The 20088-nt window shown below is 39.7% G+C and overlaps 1 long non-coding RNA gene across 1 annotated transcript in view; it reads right to left on the bottom strand.

Annotated features, from left to right (window-relative positions):
• Positions 1-20088, bottom strand: part of LOC138158444 (uncharacterized) — a 170836-nt gene that overhangs the window by 65939 nt on the left and 84809 nt on the right. Inside the window, exon 4 of the long non-coding RNA XR_011167648.1 lies at positions 15847-15913. This is a non-coding gene — a long non-coding RNA (uncharacterized lncRNA). The remainder of the gene's footprint in view (positions 1-15846; positions 15914-20088) is intronic.

Raw genomic sequence — 20088 nt, 5'->3', positions numbered from 1 at the left:
ATTTACTCATTTTTCAGTCATGTCCAACTCTTGGTGACCCCATTTGGCATTTGCTTGCCAAAGATACTGGAATAGTTTTCCATTTCCTTTTCCAACTCATTTTACAGATGAGGAAACTGAGGCAAACAGGCTTAAGTGACTTACCCAGGGTCACACAGCTAATAAATGTCTGAGACTGGATTTGAAATCAAGGACTGGAGTCTTCCTAATTCCAGGCCTGGTGCGCTGTCCACTGAGTCACCTAGCAGCTACTAATATGTAAAACTGTTTTCTGCCCACTGCACCACTGATCTCTTAATCATACAGGCTGCTAAGCTGATGTCTTCTCTTTCTACCTCAATATGCCCTTCTAACTGGCTCAAGGATGAGTGGTTAGTGCTTAGCACTAGAACCCACCTGCTCAGTTCTACCCAAATTACTAGACACTTGCTAGATACCGCTGGTAGCCTCAGAATCCCCTGCTCCTGCTGAGGGCAAATGAATTGTCGCCCATCACATTGCTGCCTGTTTTCCAAGCCATCCAATACACGGCTTCCTAATATTCCACCTCAGATAATGCCTTCAGAATCTGGTGGGCATTCTTCTTACCTTCGCCTTACCTTCTTACCTTTGGGAAGCTGACTTTGAGGATTCTCTTTGTCTAGGTATTGAAGTAGCCTATGACAGACATGCTTGCAGATTTGATCAAAATGCATAAATGCAAGGCCTGTTTTGGAACGGGGGACATAAATAACTCCCATGGAGATCTAAATTGGTGTTCGCGGTGGGAGGAGGAGAGGAAGAAGGCCCAGGTCTGTGTAATGATGCTCCTCTTCCTTCCGAACTGCCCTCTCACTTTCTCTTTATTTCAACTCTAGTCCATAATGAATAAACTGCAGTATTTGGAAATAGGTAGTAAGTTGTAAGGAAAATCACCTGTTATCTCTTAAATCTGGATTTCCTGTCAAGTGGAACCAGCAGCCACATCTCTCCCTCTCTGCCCACAACCCCTAGTTTTTTCTAAAATGTATTCATGTCCACTTTAACACAAGTTCAGAAACTTAGAGGCAGAAGGGGTCTTAGAGGTCATCTGGTTCAACTTCTCCTCCAACATCTGACAGCTGAGGAAACTGAGGCCCAGAGAGATTAAGACACTTGCCCAACATTATATGGATGACGAGTTACAGGCTCACGATTTCAGTGCAGTTCATCTGCCTCCAACTGCAGCTAGGTGACCGAGTGAAAACACTAGAGTGATGTCCTTAGAAGTCAGGCAGTCAATAAGCATTTCTTAAAACACCTATTATGGGCCAGGGATTGTGTTAAGCACTAGGGTTGAAAAGGCGGGGAGGAGATAGTCCTTGATATCAAGAAGACCTTCAAAACCAGATAGTCTAATTCTTTCCTTTTATAATTGAGGGAACTGAGGCTGAGAGAGGTTAATTAACTTACCCAAGGTAGTAGTTAATGGCAGGGCTGGGATCTGAACCAACATACCTTCAAAGATGGGGGCACAGGGAAGCTGGTTCAGATTGGGAGCAGGATATGAGAGAACTGAGATGACTCAAGAGAATCTGAAAAGAAGTAAGCTCTGAAACCAGCAGTGACATTTGTGAGACTGAAGGGGGGAACATCAGCTTGAAGGAACACGTCCAGGCTGCCAGCAGCCAACTCTATCAGCACAACTGTATAAGACTGGGAACTGCATCCAAGTAACCAACCCCTCCTTTCCTCAAGAAGCCAAGCAACTGAGGTATCTTGTGTGCCAGTCCCCCAGGAGGCCTCAGCTGCCACCTGGGGACAGGTGACACATCAGCTTTGCGACCCAACTTTTCAGACTCATTCCAACAAGCAGAGTGAGAGCCCTGCTGGCAGCGTCCCCTGGGAACAGCTGCAGGCAGCAGACAAATGAAGCCTACTGTGGCCTCCTTAGAATGCAGTATTTGGAGATGATCATCACTCACCTGATACCAGAATCGTCTCACCACGACTGGGCTATTCCCACTGCAGGATACAGCACAACACCTTGTGCTTACTATGCCAATGGAGCCTGGTAGGAAGAACCACTGGGGAAATCTGAAGGAATGTGGATGTTTCAATAAAAACTTTTTACAATGGGAAAAAAATTGATTATACCCTTTACCAGAGGCAATAAAACTCATAAACAGGAAATGTTTCATTTATTTCTCCTCCTACAGTGCAAGTAAATTTAAGCAGATTCAGGAATTGCATCTGGGAAAAGGGCAGTGGATATATTGATATGGAGGATGGGAAAGCCTAGAATTGCCTTTCCCACCATGAAAATGTAACGGGTTCCCTTGGAGTGCCCTCTACCTACAGAAGGCTTTGAACCTGGTACTGGAGTCTGGGCACAGATGGTCGGGCCCTTTGCTCCAAGGGTCAGTTCTGGAAGAAGATGGGTCTGCCCAATGTTAATTAGGATTAACCAGAGGAAAATAAAGCCCATGGGGCAAGCTTCCCAAGTGGCTAACATAATCTATTTCTATATCCTACAACTTCTGCTCTTTTCTCCCTGACCCATTGCCAGAAAACAGAATCAATGAGTATAAATCCTCTCTTCTGCCTTCTCCATTGGATCAGCATGAGCTTTCTAAAAGGCACAAGTGTTAGTGTGACCGGACACTCAGCTGCCGCCACAACCCTGAATCCGCCTGCAGGCCAGCAGTGCTGCAATCCAAGACTGAAGAAATGACTTTAGCTTCCCCCACCCTCAACTTTGCCCTGTTCTTTTCAAATGAGTTTTTAAATTAATATTTTATTTTTTTATGAACAAAAATCATTCTCCCACCTTCCCTACCATCATCAAAAAAAAACAACAACAAAAATTTTGTACCAAATATGTATAGTCAAGCCCAAATAAATTCTTTCATTGCCCATGTCTGAAAAATAAATGTCAAACTCTATGCTCTGAGCTCACCACTTCTTTGCTAGGAGGTGAGTAGTGTTCCACTGCTAAAAAGCTATATCCACCCCACCCAAGAAAACCAAATATTGAATGCTGTCTAATTATAATGGCCAATCTTACCCTTACCTGCAAAAAAGAGATAAGAAAATCTGCTTCTCTCTCTCTTCTTTGTAGAGGGTGCAAACTATGAGTGTGAATCATTGCATACACTGTCAGACTCATTTGATGGGCCTGGCACATAGTAGGCAGTTAATAATATTTGTTTATTGATTGATGTGTTAGCTAGTTTTGCCAAATTGCCCCCCCTTCTTTTTATGCTCTGTTTCAAGGGGATATCTGACAAGTGAGAGAAGAGGAGGGATATATTCAGAAAGGAAAAACCAGATATAGATATAGATATGTATGTATAAAACAAAAATGAAAAATTATATATTTTACACAAATTTATTATAACTTTTGTAGAAAGAGATTACTGAACTTTGGAAATGAGAGAAGTTAAGCTTTATAAAGAGGACAGGAATCTTGGACAATTCAGTAAAACTCTCGGGGCTTCATATAAAACTATATATAACCTCTATAAAACAAGGAAATTGGACTCAATAATCTCGACGGTCTCTTCTATCTCCAATCATCTATGAAAATCTACAGATTTTTAAATAACTAAAACAACTTGATCCTGTGACCCTATAGTTTAGTATACATCTGTTAGTCATAAACAAATGGTGGACATAATTCTACGTGTATGACTTGAGAAAACAAAATTAGGGAGGCAGATGCAGTGTTCACTTTCTAATGGCCAAAAGGCTCTGAAGAAGGAACAAGGGTCAATTTAAGATTACATGGCTGTGATCTAGCCATCACCCTCCACAGGAAGATACAAGAACCCATGAGAACTAAGAGAAAAATTTAGGGAAAGCTACCTAAGACTTCCTCATAGGGGCTGTGAAACAAGCTTCACGGTATTAATCACAGCTGAATCCAGCAAAGCAAATGTGGAATTTCATCAATTAAGAACAGAACAAAAAGAAACTGGAAGGTAGCTTTTTACATTCATATAAATGGGTTGAATCTACCTATGAAGAGTTTTGATTCAAATATACATGGTGGTCTCAGAATCATAAATAAATAAATGTTCATAATTAGAAGGGTCGAGTGCTATCATTCTCAGTCACAGCTTAAAGAACACAGGCCTAGGTTCTGATCCTGACACCATCTTCCTGGGTTCTCCCTGAGAAAATGAGATAACTTCTATAGGCTTCAGTTTTTTCCTTTTTAAAGTGAAAGGGTTGATACCGAAAAGTTAAAAGATAATTAGATCAGGTATGTTACACAGCTATGACTGAGGATAATGAAGCAAGAGAAAAAAGCTATCATAAAAGATAAAAGAGATCATTTCAATGATAAGAAATTGAAAAACTTTTGCGTGAACAAAACCAATGCAGCCAGGACAGGAATTATATCTGTTGATAGCTGATTAGGGTCTGATATCCAAGAGATATAAGAAATTTAATTAAACATGTAAGGCCATTCCCCAATAGACAGTCAAAGGATATTGCCAAACAATTGTCAAAAGAAGAATTACAAACTCTAAAATCTATAGGAAAGATTACTCTCAGTAAATGAAGGGCTTGGACCACCATGATCTCCAAGGTCATGTGATAAAATATTTCAAGCTAAACTTAGAGATAAGATGGAGAGATGTGAACTAAATGATATATTTGGAAGTGGTAGAATGGCTGACTCAGAAAATAGTAGTTAATGATTCAATCTTAACTTGCCAAGACATCTCCAAGGGAAGACACCAGGGATCTGTGCTTGACCCTGGGCCATTTAAGATTGTCATCAGTGATAAAGATAAAGTTACCAACAGCATCTTTATCAGATTTGCCGAAAATGCAAAGCTGGGAGGGGAGGCTAACAAGCTAGATAACAAAGTCAGGAGCCAAAAGGATCTTGTGGGCCTGAAGCTTCACAGGCCAAATTTAATTCAATAAAATAGGGATACATGTAAAATCTCATCCTTGAAATAAAAAAAAAATCAACTTCCTAAATTAAAGAATGGAAAGATATAATTAAGATTTTGCCCCCAAAACAGATGGGATTTTAGTGAATTATAAGCTCACTATGATTTAGCAGCACAATGGGGCAGCCAAGAATAGCTAACATTAAGAGAGGCATAACTTCCAGGATTAGGAGGCAATGGTCTATCTGTACTCTGTGCTATCCAGAAAACATGCAATATTGCTTTCAGTTCTGGGCAGGGCATCTTGTAGAGGACATTGGTAACCTGAAAAGCATCCAGGTGAGGGGTGTATGCCTTATGGAGATTATCTGCAGGAACAGGGACTATTGGGCCTGGTTCACAAGCCATGTGGCAGTTCTGTTTTAGAAAAGAGGCATTAGACTAATTCTGTCTGACCTCAAAAGGCAGAAAGAAGAGCAAAAGATATGAATTTTAGAGGCAAATTTAGATTTTATATGAACTTTCTGACAATTAGAACTAAGCAGAGCTTAGGCACTTAGGTGGAGCAGTAGGTAGAGGGCTGGGCCTGGAGTCAAGAAGCCCTGAGTTCAAATCCAACCACAGATGCTTACTGACTGTGTGACCTTGGACAAGTCATTTAACCTCCTTTCTCTCAGTATCCTCCACTATAAGATGGGAGTAACAACAGTAATAATTTGCTATATATATATATATCAAGGTTCTCATGAGAATCAAATGATAATATTTGTAAAGCACTTAGCACAGTGTCTGGCATATAGTAGGTGCTATATAAATGCTTTTTCTCTTCCCCTCCCCCCCAGATCAAAGGGGAGAGGGCCCCTCATTGGAAGTGCTCAAGCTGAGACTTGAATACACCATATTAGGTTCAACAACATGGCTACTGACATCCCTTCCAACCCTGTGACTCTATGATCCTTCCCTGCATTGTAAATAATTCTACAATTAATGATGTGCCTATCTTGCTCTAAATTATATATTGGAATGATATTTGGAGCTAGAAAGAATCTTGAGATTAATCTGTTTCTTTCATTTTACAGAAGAGGAAACTGAGGCCCAAAGAAATTTGATGACATTCAAGTTCATACAGCTCCCATGGATTCAGCTGTCATCTCTGAAGATGACTCTGAATCAACGTGTCTGTCCTTCATCTCTCTGGTTGCCCCTAGCCATGTCCTCTGGATGTCCCACTGGCTTCTTGAACTCAACATGTCCCATACTAGACTCATTCACATTCACTCCCAGACAGTCAGGTTCACCATCTCATGCCTAATATTTGATCAGTTGCCAAGTCTTGTCAATTCCATCTCTATGGTTCAGTACCTGACCACCTCTCTCTTCTGCTGCTGCAATGGCTTCCCTATTGGTCCAACGTGCTCACACAGTGATGGCAGCAGCCTCCTAATCCTCACCCTGCCTCCAGCCTCTCTCATCCACCTTCCACAGAACTGCTAGATTTATATTCCTAAAGTGCAAGCCTGACCATCTTACCTTCAGTGACTCTCTACATCTTCCTAGAAGCGAAGCACACTCCTCCAGCTGATGTTTAAACCCTCCAAAGTCTGACTCAAATCGATCTTTCCTTCTTGATTTCACATTATTCCTCCTCTCACCAACCTTACATTCTGCTGTTCTTCATATATGATGTCCCAGATTCAGACTCTTCCTTTACCTAGAATGTTCTCCCTCCTCACCTCAGCCCTGCAGAGGTCATGAGGCAGCTTACAAGTGTCCCTTTGACATATCTATCTATATCAAATGTATCTATGCCTATATCTGTATCTGTATCTCTATCTATATCTATATCTGTATCTATATCTATATATGTATCTATATCTATATATGTATCTATATCTATCTATATTGCTATATCGGTATCTATATCTATCTATATCTCTATCTGTATCTCTCTATCTGTATCTATATCTTCATCTGTATCTATATTTGTATCTCTATCTATCTATATCTATATCTGTATCTATATCTATACTTGTATCTATATCGGTATCTATCTATATCTGTATCTGTATCTATATCTGTATCTCTATCTATATATGTATCTATATCTATCTATATTTCTATGTCGGTATTTATATCTATCTATATCTCTATCTGTATCTCTCTATCTGTATCTATATTTGTATCTCTATCTATCTCTATCTGTATCTATCTATACATCTATATTTGTATCTATATCTACCTATATCTCTGTATCTATATCTATATCTGTATCTGTATCTATATCTATATCTATGTATATTTCTATATCTATATCTATCCATATAGAGAGATAGATACAGATATGTATACACATATATGTATATATGTATGTTTATGTTTGTTTATATGTATAGGTATGTGTAGATATGTAGATGCATAGATGCATGTGTATGTATAGGTAGATATGTGTGTATATGCAAATGTATAAATATACATATATTCATTCATATATAAGTATATGTGTATGCATGTTTTTATAATATGTGTGTATGGGTCTAAATATATATGTATTGTGTACATATTTATACATATACATGTATATAATATAGTCTTGACTTATGTGTATAAACTCTGTAGCTCTCCAGTAGAATGTGAGCTCCTTAAGGGCAGGGACTGAGTCCTTATTGTGATGGTACCTCCAGTTCCTAACATAGTGCCTGCTGTATAACAGATATTTAATTTTTAAAAATTCAATGAATTTAATTAATAAAAAAATTATTTTCCTCTTATTTTACCGTAGAATAAAATGTGATTTCCACCTCCATCCAATGGCTAGTATTTGCTATATAAATTAATGTGAATAATTACAATATTGCATTTTCTATCTATTCACCACAGACCATCATTATTCTCACCTTTTGAGGAAGGGAAAGGAATATAGTAATGCAAAAAAGGGATTGCTGCATTATGATAACTATTAATATGGTGACAATTGAATCACTAAGTTACAAATTCAATCTCATTTGAAGGGATTGCAGTTCTGGAAGGGTTTTTTCCAAGAAGTATCTGAAGCTGAACTTCATAGAAGGAGTCTCATCTTAAAATAGCTCATTATGTGCTCTGTCTGGAAAGTCTGTATGGTAGAAAGAACACCACCCTTGGAATTAGAAAATGAGAGTAAGAAACTTCAGGACTTATTAACTTTCTGACCCTGGGGAACTCACTGTCTGTCTCTGAGTCTCAGTTTCCAAATCTGTAAAATGGAGACAATAAACCTTATACTATCTCCTTTATAGGGTTGTTTTGACAAAAGTGCTTTGTAAACTCCAAAACACTGCATAAATGTGAACTATTTTATTTCCTGTCTTTAAAATGACTGGATGACCCCAATCTGCCCATCATATCCCTCCACAAAACCCAAACCCCAACTGAAATCCTGAAGCCTGGCTGTTTCTGCTTCTGTAGGAAATGCATTAAGTGAATTTAGCCCAGGAAGGTAGTCCAAGGAACAGCCCGACCCTTTGTAAGTCAGTCATTTATTGGATAGTACGTTTTCAACCAAGCAATTATTAAGCACTTACTATGTGTTAGGGATTGGGGATTCAAAGACATAAATGAAATAATCCTTGGTCTCAAGAAGCTTCTATCATTAGAAATTAGTTCTCAAATGCAGAAAGGTTTCCTAGTAGTTTTAGCAATGATATAAATGAGGGCAAAAATGCCCCTTGTAGATAATTCAGTTAAATATATTATTAGTCTTGTTTTTCCTGTTGTAATATTTTGTACCAGCATAACAGCATCAGACCCACTACCTGGTGTTTGGATTTGCCTTATTATACATATGGTGCCAGCTTAGGTACCCACAGATAAAAAAAGAAGGTAGAAATTGGGAAAAGGCCTATTAAGATTTTTGCTAATTAATTATGCCACTTTTATTGCACAGCCTGGTGCTGATAATATTAATTCAGCTAGCATGTCTGATTCTATTTCTGGTATGAAAAATGCCAAATGAATATCTCATTTACTTTCTTATTATTCTGTTTCTGAAAACCATTCTATATGAGTTCTTCCTTTTCTAATAAGTCACATTGCCTTGCTTCAGGGTACTTGGTTCGAGTCAGTAATATATAGTGAAGGATTTTTAAACTATAATTTGTTTTAATTTTTAGGGAGTAGTGTAGGGAAAACAATTTTTCTTAAAATGGTTATTCCATAAAACACCACAATAGGGAGTTACTGTAACTGAAAACATATATAGGAAGCATGACATTAGCTTGAGTGACTTTTCTCCAGATCTTTCTTATGGTGTTATAGCCTCTTTGTGAGGGTCCTACAAGCTTTTACATTGGGTATGCAAGAGGCCTGCCTACCCACTTAGTCTATGTGGGGTGACGTTGCCATGCTACAGGACTTTCACATGTACTTTTGGGTGGTGTAGAGTCCATCGATATCTCCCTCTGACAAATGAGGCCCTGGGCCCCAAGCATTGTGGGAAGATGGATTCCATGTATGGACACACTGCTCTCTACCTGAATGATGTACAGTGTGTCATTGTTTTTGCTTGTCCTTCGTTCTCAGAGAGGACCAATGATGTCAGCAGGGTGAGGTCTTGACTTGCAAGTGAATTAGATTTAAGTGAGGCAGAGATGTTCAGTCTTCAGCCTCACTCTCTCTTCCAGAGTCATCAGAGTCCAGCGGTAAAACATGGGTCAAGACAACTAGCGATGACCCCCATACGCCTTGGAAATCACCATCTGGATGAACTTGTACTTGAATTCATGAGGGTGGGGTGGGTGGAAAAAAAGGAACTAGGAATGACTCTCACAATCTCTCCCTGCTCTGAACTCCCCCTGCAATTGTTTCCTGTACCCTAGAATTTAGCATTTGATACACACGTAAGATTTCATGTGCCTTTTGTCTCTTTAGTGAGTCAAAATGTAAGCTCCTTAAAGTCGCAGCATTCTTGGGATCCCCAGAACATCTGTAGTAAATGGGCCCTCCACCAATTCTTGATTACTTGGGCAGTGGCTATGCTGAGAGGGTGATAAACACCACAAGTACAGAGTTCCATGTCATGCCCGGCATCTTCCTCTCCCCACAGAGCAGCCATGAAGCTGAGTTTTCTTTGGTAACCTCAGGCCAGTGTTGCTAAGGAACAACATTCGCTACAAATGTTCTAACCTTTGGTTATTGCCAAAAGGATCCAACCCAATCTGAGCTAATTCTTCTCTTATCACTGGGACCATCTTGGGTGAAAAATAAAGAAATGCCTTTCTCTGGCATCATTCTTCATTATTTCCTTCAGCTCGGTTTTGCATGGGCTCCAAGAAAGAGATGGCCTCCCTGAACAGAGACCTTTGAAGTGCCTAGCACATCTTTTCTCATGCTGCTCAAGTGCTAGGAATAAAAAAAGTTCTATAGGAGTAAGCCAAGAAGAAGAGGTGTTTATAGGGCAAGCTTTGAGGAGGCCCTTGAAAAGCCCTACTCATACAAGCATCCTGCTTTCTTCTGAAATTCTCAGTTAGAATTATTGCCTAAAGAAGAAACTTTTACCTGGTACAGTATATGTTGGCAAGGGCAGTTAGGTGGTGCAGTGGATAGTGTCAGCCATGGAGTCAGGAAGATTCATCTTCTTGAGTTCAAATCTGGCTTCAGACACTTACTAGCTGTGTGACCCTGGGTGAGTCACTTCACCCTGTTTGCCTCAGTTTCCTCATCTGTAAAAATGAGCTAGAGAAGGAAATGGTAAACCACTTCAGAATCTCTACCAAGAAAATCCTAAATGAGGCCATAAACTTTTGCCAGGAAAACATCAAATGAAGATGCAACTGAAAATGACTGAAAAACAATAACAAAATGAGTTGGCAGAGATTCATTGATTGAATTAACCTTTAACCTCCTAGTGTCATCTTAATGTTCATCTCCCCTAAGAAAGAGGGTTGAATTGTCAAGGAAAATCCTTTAGAAGTTTATTATTGACTCCAGGAACCCTGTGTTACCCCTGGCTGTCTTCCATTAAGTAGCAGAGGTGTTTTTCCTTATGGTTACCTAACTAGGTCCTTCTGGACTTGGAACAGGATAATAAAGTTTGGGTGGTGGTACCCCAAGGGGACACCTTCAAGGCCATGATGGCACCAGGTCCCTGGGAGGAAGAGAAGCACCAAAAGAATCCTTCTCAATTTTGCTTATAGGAACATGTTATATCTAACAGAAATGGCGGCTGGATCACTGACCAGGCTGTGGACCCAACCACCTGCACCCTGTTGTCACACTTCCTTTTATACTAAGCAGAACAAACCTCTCACTGAACCAAGCCATTCCCTTCTTGGGGAGTGACAACTAGTTACTCTCCTTAGATTTTCGCTTCTGGCTGTCCATAAAGCAATTTCTGGGACAACTGAGCCGGTGGAAGTTATCTAGGAAGAAAATTATTCAGCTGCATAAGACATAACCAATCCAGCCATCCTCAGAACAGCCTTCTGGGCAGACTCACTCTTTCAGAATGTGGATGCAGCTCAGATGACCGGGTGAGCCAAATGAGATAAGAAATCCATGGACATCTTTCCAAAGTACCTCAAATTAGTGTTCAGTTGAGCATATCTAGGACATGCAAAAGATTAAACTGTACTCACCATTTTTCTTCTTTTCTAAAGAGTGAACAGGAGCCCTTTGTGAAAATGATTTCTTTCACATAGACAAGGAGGCATATGATGTGATATAAACAAATCAAAATTAAGACAGGGAAAAAGAGAAAAGAGAATGTTTGATCAAAATGAGAATGCAGCTAATGTTGGGTATTTTTAATAACTAAGCCCAAATCTTTACAGATGCCTACCTGCATCACTGATATTTCAATATGACTTCTTATGGCTAATGATTCCTATTAATTATCTTTCTCATCTTGTACAATACCAGGTGGAATTAAGTCAGGGTCAAGTGCTCTAGAGAAGACAGGTATATGGTTGGCAAAGAGTATATATTTGGAAGGTAGATTTGGGGAATCGACCTCATCATCAGCCTTCTAAAGTGCTGGCATACCCCACCTCCACCCACCTTGCTCAGCTGTCCTCTCTTCCAGAGTTACCAAATCACATACATAGAAAATTGGGGATTGAAAAGAAGTAGAAGGAGGCACCTAGATCTGCCTCCCAACCTCTAAAGCAGCAAACTTATCATACCATAGCAATGGAAAAGGCTTCATTACCCTCCATATTCAATCCAGGTCACTGAGTCCAACACTATTGCTTTACACTTGGGGAGACTGAGGCCCAGATGGTAAAGGGATTTGGTTAAAGTCACACAGCTAGTAAGATGTGACCACAGATCCTTTGATTTCCACTGCCCCCCGTGTCCTACAGATTTTGCTCAATGGAGCCATTCAGCAAGACACCTTCTCTCGTTGGCTGCCGGCAAGAGGAAGTAGAATGTTGGGTCTCTCTCCCACTTTTTGTAGGAGTTTCACAGTCATACAAGAAATTTCTTTGGAAATGATGTTTGTTTTTCTCTTTTCTCTGTCCTAGAGAAGGAAGTGGCTTTTACCCCTGAAATCCTTGGAATCCACTAGTTCTTTTCATGTTAGTCATTTTTAAAGTATAAGTTTTTGCTTTGGGTTTTATGTAGTAAGACGAGAAGCTATAAGCTCATAGAGTGTTAACTTGAATTTTTCTGCATTTAGCATTGCCTAATGAATAGGAGGTAGCTGGCTGACTCAGTGGAGAGAGCACTGGCCTGGAGTCCAGAAGACTCATCTCCATGAATCCAAATCCAGCCTCAGACCCTGGGCGAGTCATTTAACTCTGTTTGCATCAATTCACTAGAGAAGGAATTTGCAAACCATTCTTGTATCTTTGCCAAGAAAACCACAAAGGGAGTCACTAAGAGTTGGACACGACTGACCGACAACAAGGACAACAATGACCAGGAGCCCAGGAATATACTTCCTCGTTCCAAGAGTTACCATTCTGGCTCAGTAACTGACAAGCAAACCACTCGACTTTATTAGACCCAGTTTCTGCTTTCAGAACTGGGGACCATTATCACCATCAGCCAAAGGTGTAGGGAAAGCCTTTTAGTGCTTTACCCCCTTTCCTATTTGGTGCCCTTCTTGTTACCCATAGAAATTAGGTACCCTTTCTTCCTCTAATTTCATTGCTCAGGAATTTTGTGCTCTCCTAGGGCCTGGCACTGCCCTCCCCAAGACAGTCTTCCTCATCAGTGTCCCTGTGTTTGAAAATTTCCCTCCTCTACTCCCACTCTACTCTCCCTTCTCAAATCCCCTAAAATGAATCCCCGTACTGATCTGATCTGATCTCTCCCACAGACAGGAAGGTAAATTAAACAATCAATTCACACTAAAATGTGAATGTACCAGAAAGTCAGCCAAAAAGGTAAAGACTTTTTCTGACCATGTGATCCATGAAATGAATGAAAGCACAAAATGGTCCTCAGTCTTATGTGGTTTCTGTGATTTTCTTCATTTTTCTAAAGTTGGCATAAAGGGAGACAAGTTTTAAAATGGGAAGCAGAGTGCTAGAGAGGACTAGGTTTGGGATCAGAAGTCTGGATGTAGATGCTATATCTGTTATCTAGAATCAATGTAATCTTGGGGGAATTCTTCCTCTCTGAGCCTCAGTTTCCTCATATGTCAAATATAAAGGTTGAGCTAGATGATCCTCACAGTCCCAAGTCAATGATCTTTTTTTGTTTCATTTTTATTTTTGCTTTTTGGAGGGAGGAAGGCAGGGTAATTGGGGTTAAGTGACTTGCCCAAGGTCACACGGCTAGCGTTAAGTGTTTGAGGCCAAATTTGAATTCAGGTCCTTCCGACTGAAGGGCTGGTGCCCTATTCACTGTGCCACCTACCCGCCCCAAGTTAATGATCTTTTAAAGGCAAACTTCCACATCCATTCAGCCTGATGACATGGATTCATGAGCCACCATGACATGACCTGGCTTCTCTTGAACTGAAAGCTCTTGGTTCCCTACATCATTCTAATTAATTTCAGGGAGTTCTCATTCATTTACTGAAATGTATAGTTATCACAAGACTGTGAGTACCTTATACTTATAAAAATTAAGTTGTGGTATTGACAACAAAATGCTATTGGTTCCATAAAAAGAAAAAAAGTTTTTTGTGTTTTTTTAACAATAGAATGAGCCAACACCATTTCCTCAGAGAAAATGAGAGCTTTGCCTTTGAAATTCTGCCTTTTATCTTCATGGGAAATACAACTAGCTTACAAACCAAAAAATAAGTTTCCATTTGGGTATATCCCACAGACTGTGGCTTTAGGGTATTCCCACAGGCTTCATTATTTGTCACAGCGTGACCCTACTCAGCAAGAAATTTCAAGTAAAAAAAAAAAAAAGATGTTCCTTCTTATCTCCCTTGTTTTCTACCATGAAGAGAGCTCATTATGCTTCCTAGGATCACATTTGATTTTGCTAAAATCTCAACAGTTACAAGTCTTTTATTTTTTTGCCTTCAAACCACCTGATTCATATTTTCCTTCACCATAAATCTGAAACATTACTGCATATTATCTGGGCCTAACAACAGATGGGATGAAGACCAGGGAGAATACAATGGGAGGAAATGAAAAAATAAAATTATTGGGCTGCAGCTAAATGGGAATGAAATGATTCTCAGATAAAAGGGGAAAAGAAGAGTTCTTCTAAAAGGAAGAAAAAGGTCTGAAGACCAATTCCATGCAGGAAAAGTTTTCTCTCTTAAATAAAATATTTTTGTTCATTGTTCAGTAATGTCCAACTCTCATGAGCCCATGAACCATACTGTCCATGAGGTTTTCTTGGCAAAGATACTGTAGTGATTTGCCATTTCCTCATCAAAGGATTAAGACAAACGGAGGTTAAGTGACTTGCCCAAGGTCACACAGCTAGTAAGTGTCTGAGACCAGATTTGAACTCAAGAAGATGCTCCATGCTCCAGGGCTCTTTCCACTGAACCATCTAAGTGCCTCAAAAATAAAATATCCCCTATCCCAAATATATAGAAGAAACTAAGAATTTACACTTAAAATGGTGGAAAACTACAATAAAAGGAAGTTTCACTAAACCATATTTCAATATGTCAAAATATTTGTAATTTAATTGGAATTCACTGACATAGATGACTGGTTCTCTATACCAGGAAGTTTGGGAGCAAATAGATAGATCATCACCATGAGCGTTGTAACTACGAACAACTGCTTCTCCTACTAACCACTCCCCCCATGATCTCTTTGTCCTTGGTTAGGCATAAGAAGCTATCTTAACTTCATAGAATGACAGATTGAGAGCTGAAAGGGATCTTATGGGCCTCTAGCCCAATATCCCCATTTTGTAGAAGAGAAACTGAGGCCTAGAGACATCAGAAAACTCAAGCAATTCATACAGGTAGTTAAGTAGAAGAGCCAAGATTTGAAAAAAAGTATTTCGATTCTAGGTGGAATCATAATGCCTGGAGTCAGAAAGATTCATCTTCCTGAGTTCAAATCTGATCTCAGACACTTAGTAGCTGTGTGACTCTGGATAAGTCACTTTACTTTATTTGCCTCAATCTCCTTATCTGTCAAATGAGCTGGAGAAGGAAATGGCAAATCACTCTAGTATCTTTGCCAAGGAAACCCTAAGTGGGGTCATGAAAGATTAGACACAACTGAAAAACAATTAAATAATAAATTCTGATTCTAAAACCAGTTTTCTTACCATTGTACCATTGACTCTTATCCATTGAGTACATTTATTAGATATTTAAGTGATTATTTTAATGATATTTTTAGAAACTTTTACTTCCACGCCATGACTGGGTCTCAGAGTATGAAGGAGCCATAGTAGGTTGGCCACTCTACTGAAACTGGTCTCCCCAAGGTTACCAATGAATTCTTACATCCAATGACCTTTTCTGGATTCTCATCCTCCTTGATTTCAGGCTTTTGATTCTGTTGTGTATGTGCTCTTCCTGGGTCAATCAATGGACAAGCATTTCTTGTATACTTACCAAGTGTTAGGTGCTGGGGACATAAAGACAAAAATGTGTCGATGCCAGACCTCAAGGAGCTTGTATTCTATCAGGGAAACAGCACATATATAAATGATGATGACAACATTAATAGCTAGCATCTATGTCGTACCTACTATGTGCTATATGTAATAAGCTAAGCACTCTGCAAATACTATCTTATTTGATCTTCCCAACCACCCTAGGATGTAGGTGGTATTTTTATCCCCATAGAAGTAAACACAAAATGTATACTGAGTTGAAAGATGGTAATTTCAGCAGGAGACAAAGAACTGAGAAAATCCAGGAAACTTTGACGTTGAAGATAGTACTTGGGTTGAACTTTGAAGGAAGGTAGGGAATCTAAAAGTTGGAAGTGAGGAAGGAATTTATTCTAGACAGAGGGAAGTATTGCACAGGTAAGGAGATGACAGATGTGTGTAAGTAATACAGTAAGTCAGCTCCATGAAACCATAGGGAAGAGAAGAATGAGAAATGTGTCCAGAAAGCTACTTTAGAATAGATTATGAGGAATTCAACTGCCAAATAGAGGAATTTATAGTTTATTCTTGAGGTAAGAGGGAGCTCTTGGAGCCTCTTGAGCAGAGGAGTAACACAGTCATATCTGGAATTTTAGAATATTACTTTGACGGCTTCATGATCCAGTCTCCCTGCTTCCATAACACTGCTCTCTGTCTGCCTACCTGGCAGAACAGTCTGGTTCAGGTTGTTTTCCTCATTCATCATTCATCTCTTACTCACTAAATCTGGGTGATCTTCAAGGCTCTGTCTTCAGCCTAATTAACCACCTTTCCCCCTCATGATCTAATGAGTTCCCATCAATTCACTTATATTTTAGAATTCTAGAGTTTGAAGGCATCTTTGAGGTCATTGAGGCCAATCACATCATTTTACCCACAAGGACACTGAAGTCTGGAGAAGTCATGTCTCACTCAAGGTCATAGAGGCAATAAATTGTAGAGACAAGATTTGAACATAGATTCTTTGATTCCAAAATCATTCCACATGTCCTCCTATATCTTACTCCCAAATCTATATAATGAACCTTAAACTTTTCTCCCCAACTCCAGACCTGTACTGTCAAACATCTCTGCCTGGATGTACCATGGGCATCAAACTCATCAAGTCTGAGATGAAACTCATCAGCTTGCCCCTTAAATCCATACTTGAGTCCAACTTCCCTCTTTCTGTGAAGGCATCACCACCCTCCCAGTCACTCAGCTTTACAGCCTCAGTCATTATTGGTTCTTCTCTCTCCTTTGCTCTTTCCATTCAATCTACTACTAATGCACTAAATAGCTCTGTGACCCTGTTCAAGACACTTAACTTGTGTCTGCCTCAGTTTCCTCATGGAGAAATGAAAATAGAGGAATGAGAAGTGGGATTAATAATAGCACCTTCCTCCCAGGGTTGTTCTGAGGATCTACTGAGATCATACTTGTAATTTGTTTGCAAACCTTAAAGTGCTATAAAATGTTAGCTATCATCACCATCATTATCATCATCACCATCATCATTGTCAACCACCACTACCATCATTAGGACCACCATTTCATCACTATCATCATCATCTTCATCATCACCACCATCATCATCATTGTCAATCAATCATCACCATCATTACCATCATCAACAACCACCATCATCATCATCATCACCACCATCATCACCACCACCTCTTCCCCATTATCATCATTATAACTATCATTATCATCGTCATCATCATCATCATCATCATGTCTCATTGACTCTGCCTCCGCATCATCTATACTGTCACTGCCCTTCTCAACCCTCACATCTTAGTTCAGGCCTTTTTCAAACTTCATGACTTGATTATTTTATAGCTGCCTCCTAATTAGTCTCTGTCCTTCTAGGATCTCTCCATTCCAATTTCTCCCCCATATGGGTCTTCCTAGCTTCAAGGCCCACTCTCTATTTACTCTGCCAAGTTGTCTTTTCTGTTACTATCATGTTAAACTTAATATACACTTAAAAGAAGCTCTAAATAACAAAAGTGTTTGACATCATATCAAACTCCCCTTTCTGCCCTTTATTTGTTAAAATCTTCATATTTGTTGGAATGAAATATTGGCAGCTTGGACTCCACCCTTGACTCTCCCTACTCTGTTAGATGGGCTTTTTGCCTTACCTTGCTTAGGGTCCAGAACTCCATACACCTTCCCACTTGATCCTCACCATTCACCAATTAGCATGCCCTCCCTCTCCTACTTTCTAGCTCTCCTTTCTGTGTCATCCTTCTGAATTAGAATTAAAGCTTCTAAAGGTAAGATACTCCCTTCCTTGCTTGTAATTGTACAACAAAGGTCAGTGTCTGACACATAGCAGGATCTTAACAAATGTTCCACATATATATCACAATAAATAAAATCTTTATTATAAAAAGAATGTAAATCCCTTGTTTGTTTGATCATCTTTCAGTCATGTCTGATTATGCATGACCACATTTGGAGTTTTCTTGGCAAAGATGCTGTAATGATTTGCCATTTTTTTCCTCCAGTTCATTCTAAAGATGAGGAAACTGAGGCAAACAGGGTTAAGTGACTTGCCCAGGGTCACACAGTTAGTAAGTTCTGAGGCCATATTTGAACTCAGGAATATGAGTCTTCCTGACTCCAGGCCTGGCAGTCTATCCACTGTGTCACCATGCTTTATTTCATCTTTATACCCCCAGGCCCTACATAGTGCTTGATAATTCATTATCTAATTGAAGCTTCCCAAAAGATATAGACCTACAGTCAATCTTTTTTGGCCTTTCAGGCTCTCTGAGCTTCATTCACTACCAGGTATTTGTGTAAACGTGAATACTGTCACTGAATCCAAAATGTTAGCTGGCTCCATGCAGTGGGACTTGAGTGACCTTCAAATGAAAGTCCATCTTTGCAACAGGGCCCCTGTTCATTCATTGCTATGCTGCTATGTAATAAGATTAGCTGTTCTTTTTTTCAAAGGAAAGAAAAATCAAATTTCACTTGACCCCAAGAACCACAGAAATGGGATGCCAATGGCAAACTGGCTGCCCAATGCTCATGTTACTGTAATGTAATGCTTCCATTGTCAAGAAAATCTTGTTGATGGGCAGTTGAGCATTCTTAGAGAGAGAAAAAAGTGGAGAATGTTTAAAGAACTCAGTACAGCTTAGAAACACTTCTGTGGACACATTACAAAAGGTGATTTTTTTAGTTTTTACCACTGAATCTCCCAAAGCCTTGGACATACTCAATGACTCCTATTCCATTATTCATCATTTTGAAAAATCCATTTGAAATTGGTCAAAGGTTCCATGTCACTCTTGGGGAAGAGGCCAAACTCCCATTTCAGAGTCATCTGAAGCTTTGCAGCTGACAGTTAGACACCAACAGATAAGTATGATTTTATGCTCACTTTTCTCTTCAACCTTTGGCTTATTCAAGCAGTCCAGACTTGGCAGAGAAAAGTTTTCATTAAAGAAAATGTTTTATGAAATAAGGTGAGGTTTGGGGGAGAAGTTGTGAGAAACATTAGCTCTTTTCAGTGCTACTGCTTAGGGCTCTTTCTCTACCACACAACAGAGAACAGAGATGGAGATGTGGAGCAAAAGGACCTCTGGCCACTCCAGGGCCAGGGAAGAGTCATCAGGTGTTACTGTTTGTCCTTCATTCTGGAAGAGGACCATGACTTCATGACATCATGAAAATCTTACAGTCAGTTAGAAGATCATAGGGTCTTGGATCTAGAGTTAGAAGGTGTTGCAGGGGCCATCACATCCACCTCCCTAAGTATTCAAAGTGGGATAATCCTTCTTGTGTATACTGGATAGAATATAAGTCCCATGAGGGTAAGCACTATCTCATTATCTTTGTACGCTCAGAACCTAGAATAGTGTCTGAAATGCAGCAGATATTTAATAAGGGCTTGTTCGTTGACTGATTGATCCCTACAATTTCTGCTTAGGGATCTTTAACTTATAGAATTGTATTTTAAGAGAATACTTTTAGGGACTGGGAGACATCAGATTAGATTGTTTTTTGACTAGGGTCTCTCTCTCTCTATTTCTTTCTCTCTCACTCTCCATATCTCTCTTTTATCTCTGTTTCTGTCTGTCTCTCTGTCTCTCTGTCTCTCTCTCTCTGTCTCTCTGTCTCTCTGTCTCTCTGTCTCTCTCTCTCTGTCTCTCTCTCTCTCTCTCTCTGTCTCTCTCTGTCTCTCTCTCTCTCTCTCTCT

This window comes from Petaurus breviceps, unplaced genomic scaffold (genome assembly GCF_028583685.1).
Source record: "Petaurus breviceps papuanus isolate PSGF00001 unplaced genomic scaffold, PetGlider_PUasm1.0 174, whole genome shotgun sequence".
NCBI classification, from domain to species: domain Eukaryota; kingdom Metazoa; phylum Chordata; class Mammalia; order Diprotodontia; family Petauridae; genus Petaurus; species Petaurus breviceps.
Note: the sequence above shows the minus strand (reverse complement) of the source record. Positions and strands in the feature narration are given on the sequence as shown.